This window comes from Lissotriton vulgaris, chromosome 8 (assembly GCF_964263255.1).
Source record: "Lissotriton vulgaris chromosome 8, aLisVul1.2, whole genome shotgun sequence".
Taxonomy (NCBI): Eukaryota; Metazoa; Chordata; class Amphibia; order Caudata; family Salamandridae; genus Lissotriton; species Lissotriton vulgaris.
This window is the reverse complement of record NC_141696.1, coordinates 79,914,912-79,936,286: the sequence shown is the minus strand read 5'-3', so window position 1 is coordinate 79,936,286 and position 21,375 is coordinate 79,914,912. Positions and strand designations below refer to the sequence as shown.

General features: G+C 44.1%; 1 protein-coding gene and 1 pseudogene across 2 annotated transcripts in view; one reads left to right on the top strand and one right to left on the bottom strand.

Annotated features, from left to right (window-relative positions):
- FHIP1B (FHF complex subunit HOOK interacting protein 1B) overlaps nt 1-21,375 on the bottom strand; it is a 449,140-nt gene that overhangs the window by 411,934 nt on the left and 15,831 nt on the right. The window lies entirely within an intron of this gene.
- LOC147693443 (ER membrane protein complex subunit 3 pseudogene) lies at nt 16,792-17,529 on the top strand (annotated as a pseudogene).

Here is a 21,375-nt window from a genome sequence, read left to right as displayed (position 1 = left end):
CACTCCTATCTATCTATCCCCCTCACTCCTATCTATCTATCCCCCTCACTCCTATCTATCTATCGCCCTCACTCCTATCTATCTATCGCCCTCACTCCTATCTATCTATCGCCCTCACTCTATCTATCTATCCATCTATCGCCCTCACTCCTATCTATCGACCTCACTCCTATCTATCTATCCCCCTCACTCCTATCTATCTATCGCCCTCACTCCTATCTATCTATCGCCCTCACTCCTATCTATCTATCGCCCTCCATCTATCTATCTATCTATCTATCTATCTATCTATCTATCTATCTATCGCCCTCCCTCTATCTATCTATCGCCCTCACTCTATCTATCTATCGCCCTCACTCTATCTATCTATCGCCCTCACTCTATCTATCTATCTATCTATCTATCTATCTATCTATCTATCTATCTATCGCCCTCACTCCTATCTATCGCCCTCACTCCTATCTATCGCCCTCACTCCTATCTATCGACCTCACTCCTATCTATCGACCTCACTCCTATCTATCGACCTCACTCCTATCTATCTATCCCCCTCACTCCTATCTATCTATCGCCCTCACTCCTATCTATCTATCGCCCTCACTCCTATCTATCTATCGCCCTCACTCCTATCTATCTATCGCCCTCACTCTATCTATCTATCTATCCATCTATCGCCCTCACTCCTATCTATCGCCCTCACTCCTATCTATCTATCGCCCTCACTCTATCTATCTATCTATCCATCTATCGCCCTCACTCCTATCTATCTATCCCCCTCACTCCTATCTATCTATCGCCCTCACTCCTATCTATCTATCGCCCTCACTCCTATCTATCTATCGCCCTCACTCCTATCTATCTATCGCCCTCACTCTATCTATCTATCGCCCTCACTCTATCTATCTATCGCCCTCACTCTATCTATCTATCACCCTCACTCTATCTATCTATCTATCTATCTATCTATCTATCTATCTCCCTCACTCCTATCTATCGCCCTCACTCCTATCTATCGCCCTCACTCTATCTATCTATCGCCCTCACTCCTATCTATCTATCGCCCTCACTCTATCTATCTATCTATCCATCTATCGCCCTCACTCCTATCTATCTATCCCCCTCACTCCTATCTATCTATCGCCCTCACTCCTATCTATCTATCGCCCTCACTCCTATCTATCTATCGCCCTCACTCCTATCTATCTATCGCCCTCACTCTATCTATCTATCGCCCTCACTCTATCTATCTATCGCCCTCACTCTATCTATCTATCACCCTCACTCTATCTATCTATCTATCTATCTATCTATCTATCTATCTCCCTCACTCCTATCTATCGCCCTCACTCCTATCTATCGCCCTCACTCCTATCTATCGCCCTCACTCTATCTATCTATCGCCCTCACTCTATCTATCTATCGCCCTCACTCTATCTATCTATCGCCCTCACTCTATCTATCTATCGCCCTCACTCTATCTATCTATCTATCTATCTATCTATCTATCTCCCTCACTCCTATCTATCGCCCTCACTCCTATCTATCGCCCTCACTCTATCTATCTATCGCCCTCACTCTATCTATCTATCGCCCTCACTCTATCTATCTATCTATCTATCTATCTATCTATCTATCGCCCTCACTCCTATCTATCGCCCTCACTCCTATCTATCGCCCTCACTCCTATCTATCGACCTCACTCCTATCTATCGACCTCACTCCTATCTATCGACCTCACTCCTATCTATCGACCTCACTCCTATCTATCTATCGCCCTCACTCCTATCTATCTATCGCCCTCACTCCTATCTATCTATCTATCGCCCTCACTCCTATCTATCGCCCTCACTCTATCTATCTATCGCCCTCACTCTATCTATCTATCGCCCTCACTCTATCTATCTATCGCCCTCACTCTATCTATCTATCGCCCTCACTCTATCTATCTATCTATCTATCTATCTATCTCCCTCACTCCTATCTATCGCCCTCACTCCTATCTATCGCCCTCACTCTATCTATCTATCGCCCTCACTCTATCTATCTATCGCCTTCCCTCTATCTATCTATCTATCTATCTATCTATCTATCTATCTATCGCCCTCACTCTACCTATCTATCGCCCTCACTCTACCTATCTATCGCCCTCACTCTACCTATCTATCGCCCTCACTCTACCTATCTATCGCCCTCACTCCTATCTATCTATCGCCCTCACTCCTATCTATCTATCGCCCTCACTCCTATCTATCTATCGCCCTCACTCCTATCTATCTATCGCCCTCACTCTATCTATCTATCGCCCTCACTCTATCTATCTATCGCCCTCACTCTATCTATCTATCGCCCTCACTCTATCTATCGCCCTCACTCTATCTATCTATCTATCTATCTATCTATCTCCCTCACTCCTATCTATCGCCCTCACTCTATCTATCTATCGCCCTCACTCTATCTATCTATCGCCCTCACTCTATCTATCTATCGCCCTCACTCTATCTATCTATCTATCTATCTCCCTCACTCCTATCTATCGCCCTCACTCCTATCTATCGCCCTCACTCTATCTATCTATCGCCTTCCCTCTATCTATCTATCTATCTATCTATCTATCTATCGCCCTCACTCTACCTATCTATCGCCCTCACTCTACCTATCTATCGCCCTCACTCTACCTATCTATCTATCGCCCTCACTCTACCTATCTATCTATCGCCCTCACTCTACCTATCTATCTATCTATCGCCCTCACTCTACCTATCTATCTATCTATCGCCCTCACACTATCTATCTATCTATCGCCCTCACTCTACCTATCTATCTATCTATCGCCCTCACACTATCTATCTATCTATCGCCCTCACTCTATCTATCTATCGCCCTCACTCTATCTATCTATCGCCCTCACTCCTATCTATCGCCCTCACTCCTATCTATCGCCCTCACTCCTATCTATCTATCTATCTATCTATCGCCCTCACTCCTATCTATCTATCTATCTATCTATCGCCCTCACTCCTATCTATCTATCTATCTATCTATCGCCCTCACTCCTATCTATCTATCTATCTATCTATCGCCCTCACTCCTATCTATCTATCTATCTATCTATCTATCTATCTATCGCCCTCACTCCTATCTATCTATCTATCTATCTATCGCCCTCACTCCTATCTATCTATCTATCTATCTATCTATCGCCCTCACTCCTATCTATCTATCTATCGCCCTCACTCCTATCTATCTATCTATCTATCTATCGCCCTCACTCCTATCTATCTATCTATCTATCTATCGCCCTCACTCTATCTATCTATCGCCCTCACTCTATCTATCTATCGCCCTCACTCTATCTATCTATCGCCCTCACTTCTATCTATCTATCGCCCTCACTTCTATCTATCTATCGCCCTCACTTCTATCTATCTATCTATCGCCCTCACTCCTATCTATCTATCTATCGCCCTCACTCCTATCTATCTATCTATCGCCCTCACTCCTATCTATCTATCTATCGCCCTCACTCCTATCTATCTATCTATCTATCTATCGCCCTCACTCCTATCTATCTATCTATCTATCTATCGCCCTCACTCCTATCTATCTATCTATCGCCCTCACTCCTATCTATCTATCTATCTATCTATCGCCCTCACTCCTATCTATCTATCTATCTATCGCCCTCACTCCTATCTATCTATCTATCTATCTATCGCCCTCACTCTATCTATCTATCGCCCTCACTCTATCTATCTATCGCCCTCACTCTATCTATCTATCGCCCTCACTTCTATCTATCTATCGCCCTCACTCTATCTATCTATCGCCCTCACTTCTATCTATCTATCTATCGCCCTCACTCCTATCTATCTATCGCCCTCACTCCTATCTATCTATCTATCGCCCTCACTCCTATCTATCTATCTATCTATCGCCCTCACTCCTATCTATCTATCTATCTATCGCCCTCACTCCTATCTATCTATCTATCTATCTATCGCCCTCACTCCTATCTATCTATCTATCTATCTATCGCCCTCACTCCTATCTATCTATCTATCTATCGCCCTCACTCCTATCTATCTATCTATCTATCTATCTATCTATCGCCCTCACTCCTATCTATCTATCTATCTATCTATCTATCGCCCTCACTCTATCTATCTATCGCCCTCACTTCTATCTATCTATCGCCCTCACTCTATCTATCGCCCTCACTTCTATCTATCTATCTATCGCCCTCACTCTATCTATCTATCGCCCTCACTCCTATCTATCTATCTATCGCCCTCACTCCTATCTATCTATCTATCTATCTATCGCCCTCACTCTATCTATCTATCGCCCTCACTCCTATCTATCTATCTATCTATCTATCGCCCTCACTCCTATCTATCTATCTATCTATCTATCTATCTATCGCCCTCACTCTATCTATCTATCGCCCTCACTCCTATCTATCTATCTATCTATCTATCGCCCTCACTCTATCTATCTATCGCCCTCACTCCTATCTATCTATCTATCTATCGCCCTCACTCTATCTATCTATCGCCCTCACTCTATCTATCTATCTATCTATCTATCTATCGCCCTCACTCCTATCTATCTATCTATCGCCCTCACTCTATCTATCTATCGCCCTCACTCTATCTATCTATCGCCCTCACTTCTATCTATCGCCCTCACTCTATCTATCTATCGCCCTCACTTCTATCTATCTATCGCCCTCACTCTATCTATCGCCCTCACTCCTATCTATCTATCTATCTATCTATCGCCCTCACTCTATCTATCTATCGCCCTCACTCCTATCTATCTATCTATCTATCTATCTATCGCCCTCACTCCTATCTATCTATCTATCTATCTATCGCCCTCACTCTATCTATCTATCGCCCTCACTCCTATCTATCTATCTATCTATCTATCTATCGCCCTCACTCCTATCTATCTATCTATCTATCTATCGCCCTCACTCCTATCTATCTATCTATCTATCTATCTATCTATCTATCGCCCTCACTCCTATCTATCTATCTATCTATCGCCCTCACTCCTATCTATCTATCTATCTATCTATCTATCTATCGCCCTCACTCCTATCTATCTATCTATCTATCTATCGCCCTCACTCCTATCTATCTATCTATCTATCTATCGCCCTCACTCCTATCTATCTATCTATCTATCTATCGCCCTCACTCCTATCTATCTATCTATCTATCTATCTATCGCCCTCACTCCTATCTATCTATCTATCGCCCTCACTCCTATCTATCTATCTATCTATCGCCCTCACTCTATCTATCTATCTATCGCCCTCACTCTATCTATCTATCGCCCTCACTCTATCTATCTATCTATCGCCCTCACTCTATCTATCTATCGCCCTCACTTCTATCTATCTATCTATCGCCCTCACTCCTATCTATCTATCTATCGCCCTCACTCCTATCTATCTATCTATCTATCTATCGCCCTCACTCCTATCTATCTATCTATCGCCCTCACTCCTATCTATCTATCTATCTATCGCCCTCACTCCTATCTATCTATCTATCTATCTATCGCCCTCACTCCTATCTATCTATCTATCTATCGCCCTCACTCTATCTATCTATCGCCCTCACTCTATCTATCTATCGCCCTCACTTCTATCTATCTATCGCCCTCACTCTATCTATCGCCCTCACTCTATCTATCTATCGCCCTCACTTCTATCTATCTATCGCCCTCACTCTATCTATCGCCCTCACTCCTATCTATCTATCTATCGCCCTCACTCTATCTATCTATCGCCCTCACTTCTATCTATCTATCTATCGCCCTCACTCTATCTATCTATCGCCCTCACTTCTATCTATCTATCGCCCTCACTCCTATCTATCTATCTATCGCCCTCACTCCTATCTATCTATCTATCGCCCTCACTTCTATCTATCTATCGCCCTCACTTCTATCTATCTATCGCCCTCACTCTATCTATCTATCGCCCTCACTCTATCTATCTATCGCCCTCACTCCTATCTATCTATCTATCTATCTATCGCCCTCACTCCTATCTATCTATCTATCGCCCTCACTCCTATCTATCTATCTATCGCCCTCACTCCTATCTATCTATCTATCGCCCTCACTCTATCTATCTATCGCCCTCACTCCTATCTATCTATCTATCTATCTATCTATCTATCTATCTATCTATCTATCTATCGCCCTCACTCTATCTATCTATCGCCCTCACTCCTATCTATCTATCTATCGCCCTCACTCCTATCTATCGCCCTCACTCCTATCTATCGCCCTCACTCCTATCTATCGCCCTCACTCCTATCTATCGCCCTCACTCCTATCTATCTATCTATCTATCTATCTATCTATCGCCCTCACTCCTATCTATCTATCTATCTATCTATCGCCCTCACTCCTATCTATCTATCTATCGCCCTCACTCCTATCTATCTATCTATCGCCCTCACTCTATCTATCTATCGCCCTCACTCCTATCTATCTATCTATCGCCCTCACTCCTATCTATCGCCCTCACTCCTATCTATCGCCCTCACTCCTATCTATCGCCCTCACTCCTATCTATCTATCTATCTATCTATCTATCTATCTATCGCCCTCACTCCTATCTATCTATCTATCTATCTATCGCCCTCACTCTATCTATCTATCGCCCTCACTCCTATCTATCTATCTATCGCCCTCACTCTATCTATCGCCCTCACTTCTATCTATCTATCGCCCTCACTCTATCTATCTATCGCCCTCACTCTATCTATCTATCGCCCTCACTCTATCTATCTATCGCCCTCACTCCTATCTATCTATCTATCGCCCTCACTCTATCTATCTATCGCCCTCACTCCTATCTATCTATCTATCGCCCTCACTCCTATCTATCTATCTATCGCCCTCACTCCTATCTATCTATCTATCGCCCTCACTCTATCTATCTATCGCCCTCACTCTATCTATCTATCGCCCTCACTCTATCTATCTATCGCCCTCACTCTATCTATCTATCGCCCTCACTCTATCTATCTATCGCCCTCACTCTATCTATCTATCGCCCTCACTCTATCTATCTATCGCCCTCACTCTATCTATCTATCGCCCTCACTTCTATCTATCTATCTATCGCCCTCACTCCTATCTATCTATCTATCTATCGCCCTCACTCCTATCTATCTATCTATCTATCGCCCTCACTCTATCTATCTATCGCCCTCACTTCTATCTATCTATCGCCCTCACTCTATCTATCTATCGCCCTCACTCTATCTATCTATCGCCCTCACTCCTATCTATCTATCTATCTATCTATCTATCGCCCTCACTCCTATCTATCTATCGCCCTCACTCCTATCTATCTATCTATCGCCCTCACTCCTATCTATCTATCTATCGCCCTCACTCTATCTATCTATCGCCCTCACTCCTATCTATCTATCTATCTATCTATCGCCCTCACTCCTATCTATCTATCTATCTATCGCCCTCACTCCTATCTATCTATCTATCTATCTATCGCCCTCACTCCTATCTATCTATCTATCTATCTATCGCCCTCACTCCTATCTATCTATCTATCTATCGCCCTCACTCCTATCTATCTATCTATCTATCTATCGCCCTCACTCCTATCTATCTATCTATCTATCGCCCTCACTCCTATCTATCTATCTATCTATCGCCCTCACTCCTATCTATCTATCTATCGCCCTCACTCTATCTATCTATCGCCCTCACTCTATCTATCTATCGCCCTCACTCCTATCTATCTATCTATCTATCGCCCTCACTCCTATCTATCTATCTATCTATCTATCGCCCTCACTCCTATCTATCTATCTATCTATCTATCGCCCTCACTCCTATCTATCTATCTATCTATCGCCCTCACTCCTATCTATCTATCTATCTATCTATCGCCCTCACTCCTATCTATCTATCTATCTATCGCCCTCACTCCTATCTATCTATCTATCTATCGCCCTCACTCCTATCTATCTATCTATCGCCCTCACTCCTATCTATCTATCTATCGCCCTCACTCTATCTATCTATCGCCCTCACTCTATCTATCGCCCTCACTCTATCTATCTATCGCCCTCACTCTATCTATCTATCGCCCTCACTCCTATCTATCGCCCTCACTCTATCTATCTATCGCCCTCACTCTATCTATCTATCGCCCTCACTCTATCTATCTATCGCCCTCACTCCTATCTATCGCCCTCACTCCTATCTATCGCCCTCACTCCTATCTATCGCCCTCACTCCTATCTATCGCCCTCCCTCTATCTATCTATCGCATCACTACAGCATCACTCAGGGGCACCACAACATCACTATGCGCTACCACAGCTCACTGAATGCTACAGCAACACTTGTCGCCATCACAACGTCGATCAGTGCCACCACAGCATCAATCTGTGCAACCATTCAACAACAACTGGTTCAAATATGTTCTCTCAATGTTTCAAGATTTATTACAAATGTCACAAAAAGATGTTAATATTTCACTTCTGTTCTTGGATTTTCGTCACAGTAAAATACACTGAACATAATCTTCACAAAAGTTAAAGCTATTGCCATTATAAATTACAATAACTTTTATTTAAGTATTTATTATTAAAAAAACATTAAAAGCCATTGTTATTTGTAATATCAATACATATAAGTCACGTAAATATAACACATATTGCATTACAAATGCTATAGGTGTCACATTTGCGAAAGTTAAAACTATTGGCATTGTAAATGACAAAGCTATTAATTTTGCTATTTTCAAAACCAACACATAAATAAAAAATGTGTAATTTACAATACCAATGGCTCAAACTTTCCTAATGCGAGACCTATTGCATTGCAAATGCTTGTTATTTAAGGGAAACAGGCACCATTAAAAGCAATCACAGACATGGTGGTCTGCTGACCTCGGCAGGCAACCATCCCCGTGATGGCTGCGATTCCTACAGGACATCCCACCTCATTAATATGCATGAGGTAGGTATATATGAGACCCACTAGGAATCACTAATGAAACTCAAGAGAATTTCGTACTCAGAAATACCGATTTCCTAATTGTGATTCCGAGAGAATGGCAATTTGAAAATCTGTATTCCTAATGTTTTACATCTGACCGATAATCTCTAAATTAAAAGCAGTGAGGAAAGTTTAGTCAGAGGAGCAAGTCAATCTCAGCAGAGAAACAGAAGACTGAAAAAGAAGTTTAATGCTAAATTTCCAACAAAACTATTCAAAGCAGTGAAATGCACATATTTATTGAGAAGAAGCCTGCTCTAATTACAAAACAATCAGTCAACTTCAAAACGATGACAAAGGAACCAGAGGACTAAATCAGTGAAGCCAGAGGCCAAGTAAGGTGCTGACGAAAGATGTGCATCATCAGCGGAGCATCTCCATCGACACAGAATCCAAGTGTTGATGGAAACCACTCTAGGCGGCAAAGACACTGTTCGCTGTAGACAGCCAGGATGTGTTAACAGCTGGCGGATCACAACAGCAGCAGGTTACCACAGGGCCCCTGGAAGAACCTCTGATCAGAGAGCATGTAGAGGCGAGAACCATCCCATCAAAGAAGCAATCAGATTCAACATTGAAGTTTTAGTGAAACCTGGATGCTCCTGCCCCGTCCTCCAGTAGGATGGAAAACGATGAACAGGATTTTGATGAGAACGTCCTTTACAACAGAAATAACTGCCTAGGACTTGCACCAAAAGGAAAAAGCCAGCCCTAAAGCTCCTGCTCTGGTGAGATGGTCACCAGCCCACATGTGATACTTTGGGGCTGCACAGTGAGCCCAAAGAGGTCCGTTGAGGTGACCGCTGCATGGCAAAAAAAGGATATCATTGGAGAACTAAATATTCTCCTTTTACAGGCAAGCTTCCACATAGAAGGGGAGCCACAGGAGCTTGGAGAGAATTCATAACTTCCCAACTGGCCTGTTCTCCAGGCTCACTTGTTGATAGAAATACCCATGAAAAGTAGGAAATGAACTAAAAGGTTTGACTGATAGGTAAAGGTGAAGAAAGGCTTTTGCACATTTCTCTCACATGCAAGCAGTCCTTTCTCTAGGTCTACTCTTGAGAATGCAGCCAAAAAAGCATCACCCCCCGGATGGTAGACTGCACTTTGGGATAATCATACAGTATTACGCACAGTGATATAGTCCACACAGAGTGGTCAATGGGCGGTAGGGATAAGCTGCCAAGCTCAACATCCTGCGAGTTGGGGCCCAGATGCCGACGATACTGCAGAGACGCTTTTGTAGAAGAATATATAACTCAGGGAACATGAGGCCATGCAGATGCGCGTGGGGTTAATTCACTGTTCCAACTCCAGTCCTAGAATAAATTAGCAATGTGTACATTTCCCACCATGAGGCTATTTGGGCAAAGTGCAAGTTTCGGCAAAGTAGGATGAGAGGCAAATGTATTACTTCAACTCCGGCCCTAGAGTATTTGGGGAATACTCTAGGGTCATTCCAACTATAATGCTAGAATATTTGGAGACAGCATCAATCTCCAGAAACTAGGATCTGAGGCTACTTTACAAACTGCCCCAGAATCTTTGTGGAAAGCTGCACTTACAAGAAACTATGTGCAGAGTTAAACACATAGTCACAAAAAGACGGGGAATGGAGCCTTGTTTGACCCTAGTTAGTATATGTTTCCCTGTAGGATTCTGGGCGCTCCATTCCTCAAGCTGTGCAGAAATCCATTGGCTGCTGTGCAGCTATATGAACTGCTGTTGTGGAGCCAGTTTTTGAGTCAGAGCTTTTGGCGGGAGACAGACACCGTCAGTGTTTACTAACTCAGTTCCATGTGGCTTTATTTTGAGCCTACCATTCGTCTGGAACAACATGCCAGGACAGCATCCCGCTGCTGGAGACTATTTTTGAAAAGCTGTGGCTCGTTGCCTGAGGATGCGGCTCTCAGTTACCAGAAACGAGGGATTGCTGCAGGGATGAGCAATTGTTGCCTTTCCACTCAACTGAAAGTTCAGCTAAATCAATGTTCTATCTAGAAGGGCTCTCCCAGCCGAAGGCATTTGCGCAAATTATAAATCCGGCACTGGACGGATCTCATATGGAGCAGCCCTCAAGAGCTCTTAGACCTATCAAATGAGAGTACCCCTTGTTTGTGTTTGGCTTGCACGTACTACCTCCACTTTGCAGATATCTGGCAGCACGGTGTGAGCTCAGCGCCACCTACACCTCAGACTCCCAGGGGGCAACGCTTCCCTTTCCTCCCACCCTCAGAGCCTAGTCTGGTCTGTTTGCGACACACCATATCGGATGTCTACTTATATGTATTTCTCTCTTTAAATATTTAGATGTTTACAAAGTGCTGTGTGCTGCCTTATGGCTCCTTCACAACTTATGACGTAAAAGGATCACACGTGACGTTTTAATATCTAAATTCCCAAACTAGCATTTTTGCTTTACCCATGTAGAATGAAGGTCCCTGTGAGCTAAAACCTGGAAATATGCTATTTTGACCATTTTTACCATACACAGTAAGAGGCAGCCCACACATCCCTTGAACCCCCTGCATATAGGCCTAAGCCAAAGCCCACTACCTCATGTTACCATCTGTGATAATAAAATCTACTAGGCCCCAATGTTCTTGAAAATGCATTTCTTTTGTGCTGAAAACGACGAGGCAGCTTGGGCAACCACATAACAGAAACTTTCCATAATTGCAAGACCAACACACACACACACACACACACACACACAAACATAAGACCAGTTGGTACATATTTGACCGTTGCTTCATTTTTATTTTGAAATGTTCCTAGCTTGCTCAAATGAAACCACGACGGCATCTTGAATCGGCATCTTACAAATGATAGCACCTGTTTTTAAGTTCCGCTCTCACATATATTTTTAGAGATATCTATGGTACAAATGTTATTTGCTTATAAATTGCGGTCAAGCATGGCCGACCACTTGCTCAAACACCTGACCCAATGGGTCACCACTTCTGTGTCTTAGGATTGTAGCATTACCACCGTAGTGACTCCAGTACCAACGTCAATTCAGCTTAACCATTCTGCACTAACCAGGTATATATGTCCTGCACCCCACGTAGGAGCCCAGAACTCTCCTGAAGTGCCTAGCACAAGCGTGGGTTCTCCGGCCGGCCGTTTATCTGATTTGGAACTTCCAAGCCTATTCTCAGGTGGTACATCCCAATCTAGATACCCTTTTTGCCTTTTTTAATCTCTCTAACTATTCTCTGTTTTTTTCATCCTCAGCCAATTCATTGCATTTAAGGTCTATTAAAATACCAAATCTTGCAGGATTAGTTTTCTCAAGTAAGGTTTGCCTTCTGGGCACTTGAGCATTATAAAAATGTGCGTTGTATTTTTATTCTCTGATTGATTTCAATTGTGCCTTTTAAAATATTCTTGCTCCAGCCTGCCTTCCTGGCTCTTGTGCATTACAAATGTGTACTTGTGTTTTAGTACTGACGGATTGAAGTCAGCTTTTTAAAAGATTCTCGCTCCAGTTAATGAATTGTTGAATACAATTTTTGATGTGCTAATGACTTAACAAATAAATTGCCACTTCACCGTTATTTTCGTCGTCTCTCATCTATGTCCCTTTTATCTCAGATAAGAGGTATTTCGGTGACTTGTGACCACACCAGGTGGCTTGTGACCACACCAGAAGGGCGTTTAACTCCCTCTATCACTATGAAGCCTGAACCTTGGCCATTATTTCTCACTCACTGCCAGTAATTCTGAGATGCAGTCATATCCTCGTACGAGTTGTTCCAGTTTTAGTTTTCAGATGCGCCCATAGACGAGTGATGCCCTCAAGGTCAGGGTGTTCCACGTCTGTCTCCAAGTGTTAGTAGTCAATTGGAAATCTTCTTGGTGATCTGGTAGCTCACCTGAGATTTCTGAGTCGAATAAAGTGGGGCTAGTTTTTGTATGTACCTTGTTCTTTTTGCCACTGTGCGTTGTGTATAGTTCATAAACATTCAAACCTTTTGTCTTCCCCAACTGCTCCACCCAAAAGTGCAGAGCTCCAGGTGCAGAGCTACACACAATTGTGCTGCTGGTTGTATTGTGGATGCTCCAGTGGAGGCCCCTCTTGTCAAATCTTGCTGAGAAGACCCCTACCAGATACAAATATTAAGGGCCTGATTTAGAAGTAGGCGGAGCGGAACACACCATAACATACGTGACGGATATCCCATCCGCCTTCTTACGATCACATTCTATCTTATGGGGATCGTAATACGCCGGAAGGAATGTCCATCACATTAGTGACAGAGTATTCCCTCGGCAGACTTCTAAATCAGCCTGAGAGTCTGTTCTATGGAGCTGGAATAGACAGTTTGAGAGTGGAATCAGCATTCCAGGTATGAAAGAGGACTTAAAACGTGAGGGCAAAGTTTCCCGATTGATTTCAGTTTCTTCATTGCTATAAAAACTCAAAAACACCTCCTGAGATTTAAGGCTGGTGTGTTATACAGCCAGTCTCCCAGAAGAGAGGACACATCATCACACTACATGAAGCCTGAAATATTTCTGAGAGGAGCTAAGTGATTGGCCGTCTGAAAGGAGGGAAGGAGCACCAGGCCCCATAGTGAAGCAGGAAGAAGTAGCACAGCTGCTGTGCCGAACAGCACAGTAGCTGCCTCAGGGACTGCAGACTGTAATGGGAGTGTCACCAGCACAGACTTGGAAAGGGTCTTCAAGCCTTCCCAACCTCAAGCAACCTCTTCATCATGAGACCGCGGATGTGGCGATCTGCTTGATTATTCTGCAGATACGAGCGCCTGTAACCTTAAGCACCCGCATCAGTGAGAGACTGTGACCAGAGAGATCTATAGGTACACAAGACTGAGAGCAGAGACACCTACAGTTAGGAGTAACCAGGACCACGAACATCAACAGGTTAAGATCAACCGCTCTGATCCCCCTCCATGGGACGTCATTGCCAAGTGCCTGGTGCTGATTGGCGACCAGCAGGCCGTCCACACAACATGCCCCCACGCCAGCGGAGTCCCCAGGTAGAACAAAAGTGGCCATTAGAGATGCCTATTAATGCATGGCGAGGTGAGAGAATTGAAGAAAGCGGGCTGCCCTACATCCAACTCTAGAACCAAAGGCACACGCTCATCACATCCAAGCATCAATTCCCATGTACAGCCAGGAACTGTTGACATCTCACAAGTGCCTCATGCATTAAACTGGGTTGGAAAAAAGCCATAACTTTGAAGGCTCAGCGCTGGGACATTTGTAAGGACCTCCCTACCTATGGGTGACAGAACCAAGGAATCTACTGTCATTTCACAGTGGGCCTGCACCAGAGCTTACGATATGCCCGATTTTTTTCAGTCTCGATATCCCAGTCGTGCATGTGTAAAGCCTTATGCCTGGATTGTGTTTTTGTGCACCATTGTGCATTATGGTACTTCTCTGGTTCACGAAAAGAAGCACTGGGTTGGACAATAATTATTTTGTCGGCTGCATAACTGTTGAGTTCCGAGTCTCTGCCCAACAGTACCTCCCTGAGTGCCTTTGACTGCTTGCCTTGCTACCACTTATGGTCAAATGCTAAGAAATGTACTTGGGATTCAGTCAGCAGGATCATAGTAGGCCAGGCCCCAGACAGCGGCGGCAAAAGGTGTTTGACCATGGTTAGGACCCAGAAACCTCTGCCAAACCGTGACCCCCGAACAAAGAACTGACAGTTATGTAGTATGTAGGAGGAAAGGCGAAGATCGCTTCACCATTAACGCCTTTCATTATTTTCAGAAATCATCTAGCTTTTTACTCATGAAACAAAGGAGCAGAGAATAACCAATTAAACTGGAGAAAGGCCCTTGTGTCTGGACCTGGACCGAAAGGCACAATAGTGCACAGTGAAGACACCACAATCACAGCAAGACACATTGTTGCCTACATGTGGCCCTGCCTAACCTGGGTTCACCCAGCAATGTCACCACTAATGCAGCTCACCAATTAGAACGTTTTCTATTTTAAAGTTTTAAGTCATTTCATGCATGCATATATCATCCACCATATTTCTGATCCAAGGTTTGCTCAAATAAAACACCCTAAGATGGTGCCCCAATTAAATTCGTTTTTTATGTGTTTTTTTTCTTCAATTAACCAAGTGTCGTTTTTTATGATTTTAGTTTGTACCTGTTCTGAACTACAATCCCGGATCTCTCCACTCTTCGATACATGAGTGAGTCTTAAGCTTAGTCTGGCCACCACAATTTAAGCAGCTTGGTGATTTGAAAAGTTTGAGGCGCAACCGATCTGGGCCCCACTAATGACAGGAGATTTCTTAGACTATTGGTTTCTGCTAAATGTAATATAACAAACAACAAAGTAATCCGATGAATGTTTGACTATATGCTGGCCACCAGAGATCGCTCTGAAACGCATTCGGGTCTAACTTTTTTCTACCCACTGTGTCACTCTAAACAGAGACCCGTTATATGCAGACTTGGTTTTGCTACAATATGTCTGTGGTTGATCGTTTTCTCTTGTGGAGGGGCGGGGCCTAGCAGCTCCAGCTGGACTGTACCTATTGGAATGCAGTGTCAAAGTAATAAGTGAGTAAAACCCCAATTGACAGGAACGTGGTCAGCATAACTATCAACAGTTGAGATTAATTCAAACATTCCACCTATCACATTTTTGCTCTCATAGGTGTGTTATATAGGGGCCAGCAAAATAAACACAAGAAAGCAGACACCAGAATGCATTATCTTCAGAGTTTAAAACAGACTGCAAGTGGATACTAGTACCCTACCATCTTACCGAGAGAACAAGAGCTACTTCTAAAGGTCCCCAGCTGATGTGCTCATACTACAAATCTCTGCCTGTGGGAGCGACATGAGTTACAGCACCGGAACATTCATGTACCAAGGGCAGAACGGATACTGAAGCGGGTCAGTGAGGGTCTATATCATTGATAAAGACTGTAGTTGGTGGGACGAGGCAGACAGAGTTGGTACCCAAGGAAAAGTGACATTTGACTGAAACAAAAACAAACAAATGAACAGGTATAGATATAATGGTCTAGATTCAAAATTAAATTCAGTAAAATGTACATAAAACTTTTGATCAACACAGAAAATTATTTGGAGGTTTGTGCAACAAAATTAAGAAATGGAAAAGGAAAATCGGCTGGATAGGCCAAAAGGAATGGGTTACATTGGCCTGTTTCCTATTTCTACTGTTATTTGCGCAGAAAAGGAGGAACAGGGCAGGAGCCAAAAGACAGAAGAGATGCAAGGAGAGTAGATGTTAGAAAAAGACACTGCAGGAAGACAATAAGTGATACTGTGATAGGGTTGGGAGTAAAAGAGCTAGAAAACCCTTGACACAAGCGGTTTAAATGGAGAATGAAGTGGGCGCAAACATGGGAGATGCAGGCAGGAGACAAAAGACAAGAACAAGGGACGGCATAAAGGGGTAAACATAGTCCATGAAAAATAAGAAAATGCAGGGAAGTTGAAGATGGAGAAAATGGTAGGAGTCACCCTAAAGAAAAGGAAAAGCAGATAAATCCATTTTAACAAAACCAAGGGGCCAAGGGCAGTGGCACAACAGCTATAACTGCCCACGTTTAGGGCAATATTCTGTGGGTCACTTGGGACAGGTGCCATCTGCAGGGTTAAAGGGCAGTGGTAACGTTTATTGCTTCCAGTACCAGGCTGCAGACCGTGATGATTGCTGTGCAGTCCAATGGTAACAGTTGAGTGAAAAGGCATCATGGTGGCTGTTAAACTGATCCAGCACTCCAGTGTGTGGCTCAGAGTGGTATTGCTTATAGTCTTCATTACCTTTTTTGTGGCACTCATCCGACTCTACAGTACCCAGATAGTGCACTGTGATAAGAAAGAGGAGCTGGAGGCCGTCCAAGCAGCCAGATCTTACTCCCAAAACAGCTGCTTGCGGTAGAATGGATGGTACGTCCCTAAGCAGACCTTTGTGATGGGGAAGCCGAACTTCAACAATGGTGAGACTGGGTGTTTCAAGAAGACAAAGAGGAAGGTCACTGCCAAGAACCTTATGACAGTGGTGACAGAGATGATGAAAGGAAATCACACCAGTGAGTTCCCCCATGATCCTGATCAATGGATGGATCGACTAGGCCTTCTCTGGGCTTGTGACCACAAAAGGTTCCTTTCCCACTGACCCTCCACTTTCAGCATGGGATTGAGCTGCTTTCCCTAGACGTATCCTGAGCAAGTTCAGCCTTGCAGTACTTTCCCAACGTTTTAGCCTCTGCAGAACGTACAACCTGGTCCTTCAAAAGAAGAATGCTGTTGACCAGAGTCCATCACACAGAACCAGATAACAGGGGCAGAAAAGTTTCAGGCAGAGTGGTAAGTCTGAAACTGATGATCATAAGTGGACACAGGAGAGGGCGGAAGAGGAACTAAAGCCAATGACTTGGACTTTGAGAGGCTCCACAGTCGAAAGCCTGCTGTTACCATACCCTTTTAAGGCTGTATGGTCTCGCCACTGCCCAAAAAAACAGTGTCACGAAAGCAGGAAGCACAAACGATACTCCTTCCTGTTTCCGCTTCTTTATCCCACACATTCAAAGCGCAGAAGAATAGGAGGGTGCCTGCACCTCTGAATTGTCCCTTCACAACGCTGCCTGATAAACCAGCCATGCATTTGGGGCCAAGTCTGTCTGTGCTATGGTGTGCAGAGACTTAAGAGCACACAAGTACGTCACAACTTATTTGGTCTATGCCAAGGGATTCCCTCTCCCATAGGTTGGACTCATTCATCTCCTTTCTTCCAGCCATTCCACGACAAAAGTCAGAACCTTTCCTTCCGTGATTTCAGAGGGGTCAGTGCATCATTCATATCCCGTTTATATTTTCGTGCAACACTTGTAGGGGAATCCCCTGGGGATAGGTAGAATTGCGAGATTTGGTGGACTTGAAGAAGTCATGGAGTGACCTAATTTCCGAGACCCCAATCGCACATGCTCGTCTCATCTGTATTCCTCCATCAGTATTTCATCAATTTACAGCGGAGGTTTCTTCCAGCTCAGTCTCTCCCAAGCAAAGCACATCTGACAGAATTACTAATCTCTCTTCAATCCAGCCCGCAGCTGCACAGTAGGTCTCTGAGCGCACTACAAAAAATATAAAGTTGCTGGGGATTTGAGAGAAGTAAGTGGCTTAAAGTCTCATCATTCTAAACAGCTGTGAATTCAAATTGGAACAGAGTTAACTAATGGAACATATTTATGCCATTCTGTAAAACAAGCAATCTAGACAAACCAAGTATTTTCAAGTTGACTGTCACCATCTACACAAAGATATTATGGACAACTATTGACGTTATACGAACATCATGCGGAGAAAAACAAGATTTTAAAATAATGCACATTGAGAAAAAGAAAAAATGATGACTATTGTAATGCAATCTTGGTAGTAGCTAGAAAGTGTTTGGAATACCATTCGAAAGCCTGATGGCGTTGAAAACAGCTAAAGGTTTGCTGAGACCACTGCACCCTTATTTAATGTAACCAATTCGCTGAACATCCATATATGACCACACTGCTTCTTGTTCTCACAACAGTCTATAAAGAATGGACCATGAGAGTATATGCTGGGTGTCAATGGCAATAGGTGACAAGCAGAGCCAAAAGTAGGGCACATATTTATAGCAACCGTTGCCATGGGGAACCAAATGAAGCTCCCGGGAGGCAACTCATGTTGTGCTAACCATAATTTCCTAAACTAGAAGATGAAGCTAGTGAACCCTCAGCCATGGAAATGTCTCGATCCTTAAATGTAATATCTGCCACGGCACGCACCTACTTACATTTTTTTAACCGCCGTTTGCGGAGCACGGCCTGGAAATTATCTGAATTATCTGTACTTGGGTGGCACTGAAGGAACTTCAAATGGACCTTTGTTCCCCCCCTCTCACTACACATACAGACCTTCTGGTTCTTGGGGGTCTATGGACCCAGGGCTTTGGGTAGAGAGATCTTATCTGTTAGACCACAAGTAGAAAGTTAGCAATCTGGAGCCAGAGCAGAAGGTTTCTTATCTTCCTTAGAGGTCCTGAATAAGCACCCTTGCCTTCTTCTGTGCCCTGCACAGTTTAACGTTTGTAGGTAGTCGCTCTTTTCTTTAGTGCGTCTCCCATCGGTGCTTTGTGGTGAGAACAGCAAAACACAAGCCGCCTTAACCAGTCTGGAAAGAGCTGGAGTGGAGTAGGGGGAAGTAGGATGATGTCATCTTAGTGGGGCTGGTGCAGAGGGCTCTCAGATAAGCACCTTCCTCAAACATGGAGTCGCACGAATAATGCAGCTACGGATTGTCACGAACCACAGATTGATTAGGTCTTTTATACCAGCTACAAAGACACTCTCTGAGAGAGCTCCACATGGTACAGAGGAAAAGGCAATACTGCTGCTGGGCGTCCACTTCTCCATTTTGTGCCCTGTGGTCACAAGTTTGTGATTCAATCGATGCTATCTGGGTGTGACTTGTCACACGTTTCCCAATGCAGCACTTGGGCAACCACCACCATAGGGCTAGAATATGGACGTAGAGCACATACTGAGACATGCACAAACACATTAATGTATTAAAAAACAAGAATGATTTTCACCAGAGAGAAGCTGTGCACACAGATTAAAAAACAATAGAAGCAGCGTGCACAAGCGTGAAAGAAGAATTATCGTCCCATAAGCCAAATTGATATTGATCAGAATTATATGTAGAAATATTGCTAGGTCTCCAAGACTGGCTGAAGGAGGGTAATTTAAGAATGCTAGAATCATTGAGCTCTTTGTCTCACCTCTCTGTTGCGAGACGACCTTTTGCTGCATCTGGCTTTCATGGGCAAAGCAAAGCTTTGGACACTCTTCAAGGCTAGGGGTCAAAGTGCATCACACCACTGTGGGTCCAACAGTAAGACCTACAATCAGGAATTCATACAGAGGAACCAGAACCCAACAGGGTTTGGGACTCCCGGTCAGCGCAGTAAAGAGGCGGCAATCATGGACGCTCACTGGTCCCTTCTCAATCCATGCTCTGGTAAAAGGTACTGAAGATATCTCAAGAACCCACGAAAGGAAAAGTCCAACCGCTCCCAATTTATCCCGATGAATAAGTACTAACAGACAGCACCCTACATGCACTTACATTTTTGTTGGAGGAAACTGCAAAATCACTTCCTATCATGAATCCAAATCTGCTGCTGCAGGTTCCTATAGCCCGAAAGTCTCGGAGCGAACACTGGCAAGTGCATCATTACATTAGTCAAGCACGTTGACCCCTTCACACAACCGGCACAGACAGTAAAGGTATTAATTCTATCAAGGAAAAACATGGAAATGGAGTTTCATTTCTTCAGTACTTTAAATGCCTTTTCTGCCATTGTAACAGAAAATAGGTAAGGCATGTTAAACTGCCTCTTCCTACCAGCCTATTGGAGGTTGGAAGGACTAGGAAAGAGTCATTCACATAGCAGCTAAATGGTTCCCTCTTATGTATGGCACTCTCAGTGCCAAGATTGAAGGAGTATCAGTTCTATCTCTCCTTTACCAATGAAAAGCAGGGTAAGGGGCACTCACATGCAAGGACCACCCCAAAAGGCTAGTAGTGCTGGTTCAAAGTCAAGCATAAAATAAGGGCAGCGACTCTTAAATGCTAGCAGGACTTTGCACTGGGCTGTTAAGAATAGCGACGGAGCTTCCAATAGAAATGTAGCAGTGACCTTTCAGAAGTGGCCGGTCTGATAGCTCCTGGTTGAGCATTCCCACAAGAATAGACAAAGGATGTGGTAAAGCGGAGACAGCCGCCTGCTTTGTAGCGCAGGATGAACTCTTCTGTCAGGGTCTACAGGCTGTCAGGCGTGAGGGATTCCCTCCTCATTGTGCTTCGGAGTCTGTATCTCTGCCCTGGAAGGAGGGTCACATGCACTAAGCAAACTGCCTCAAACTGGTTTCAGAACACCGACCAGTATACTCCACATGTCCCATCTAGAATAGGACTAGAAGAACGAGCTTAACAGGTCCTCTAAAGACTGCAGGATATCTCACTGACTGTAAAGGTAACAGGGAAACTCTTAATCTCCATGGCCTCCCAGAGGTGAGGGGCATCACCTGAAAGTGTGCAGCTACCTGCTGGAGCAGAGACCAGGGGCTGCTTTGGAAAGGAGTCTACCTGGCAAGCTGAACCAGGGGAGAGGTGGGGACTCGACAGCAGGAAGTCTGCCTAAAGGAGCTTAACTGACAACAAACCAATGAGCCTAGAGGCAGGTAAAAAAGGCAGCCTGGTGGCGGTGTACCCATGCGGAAGTCCTCACTAGTCA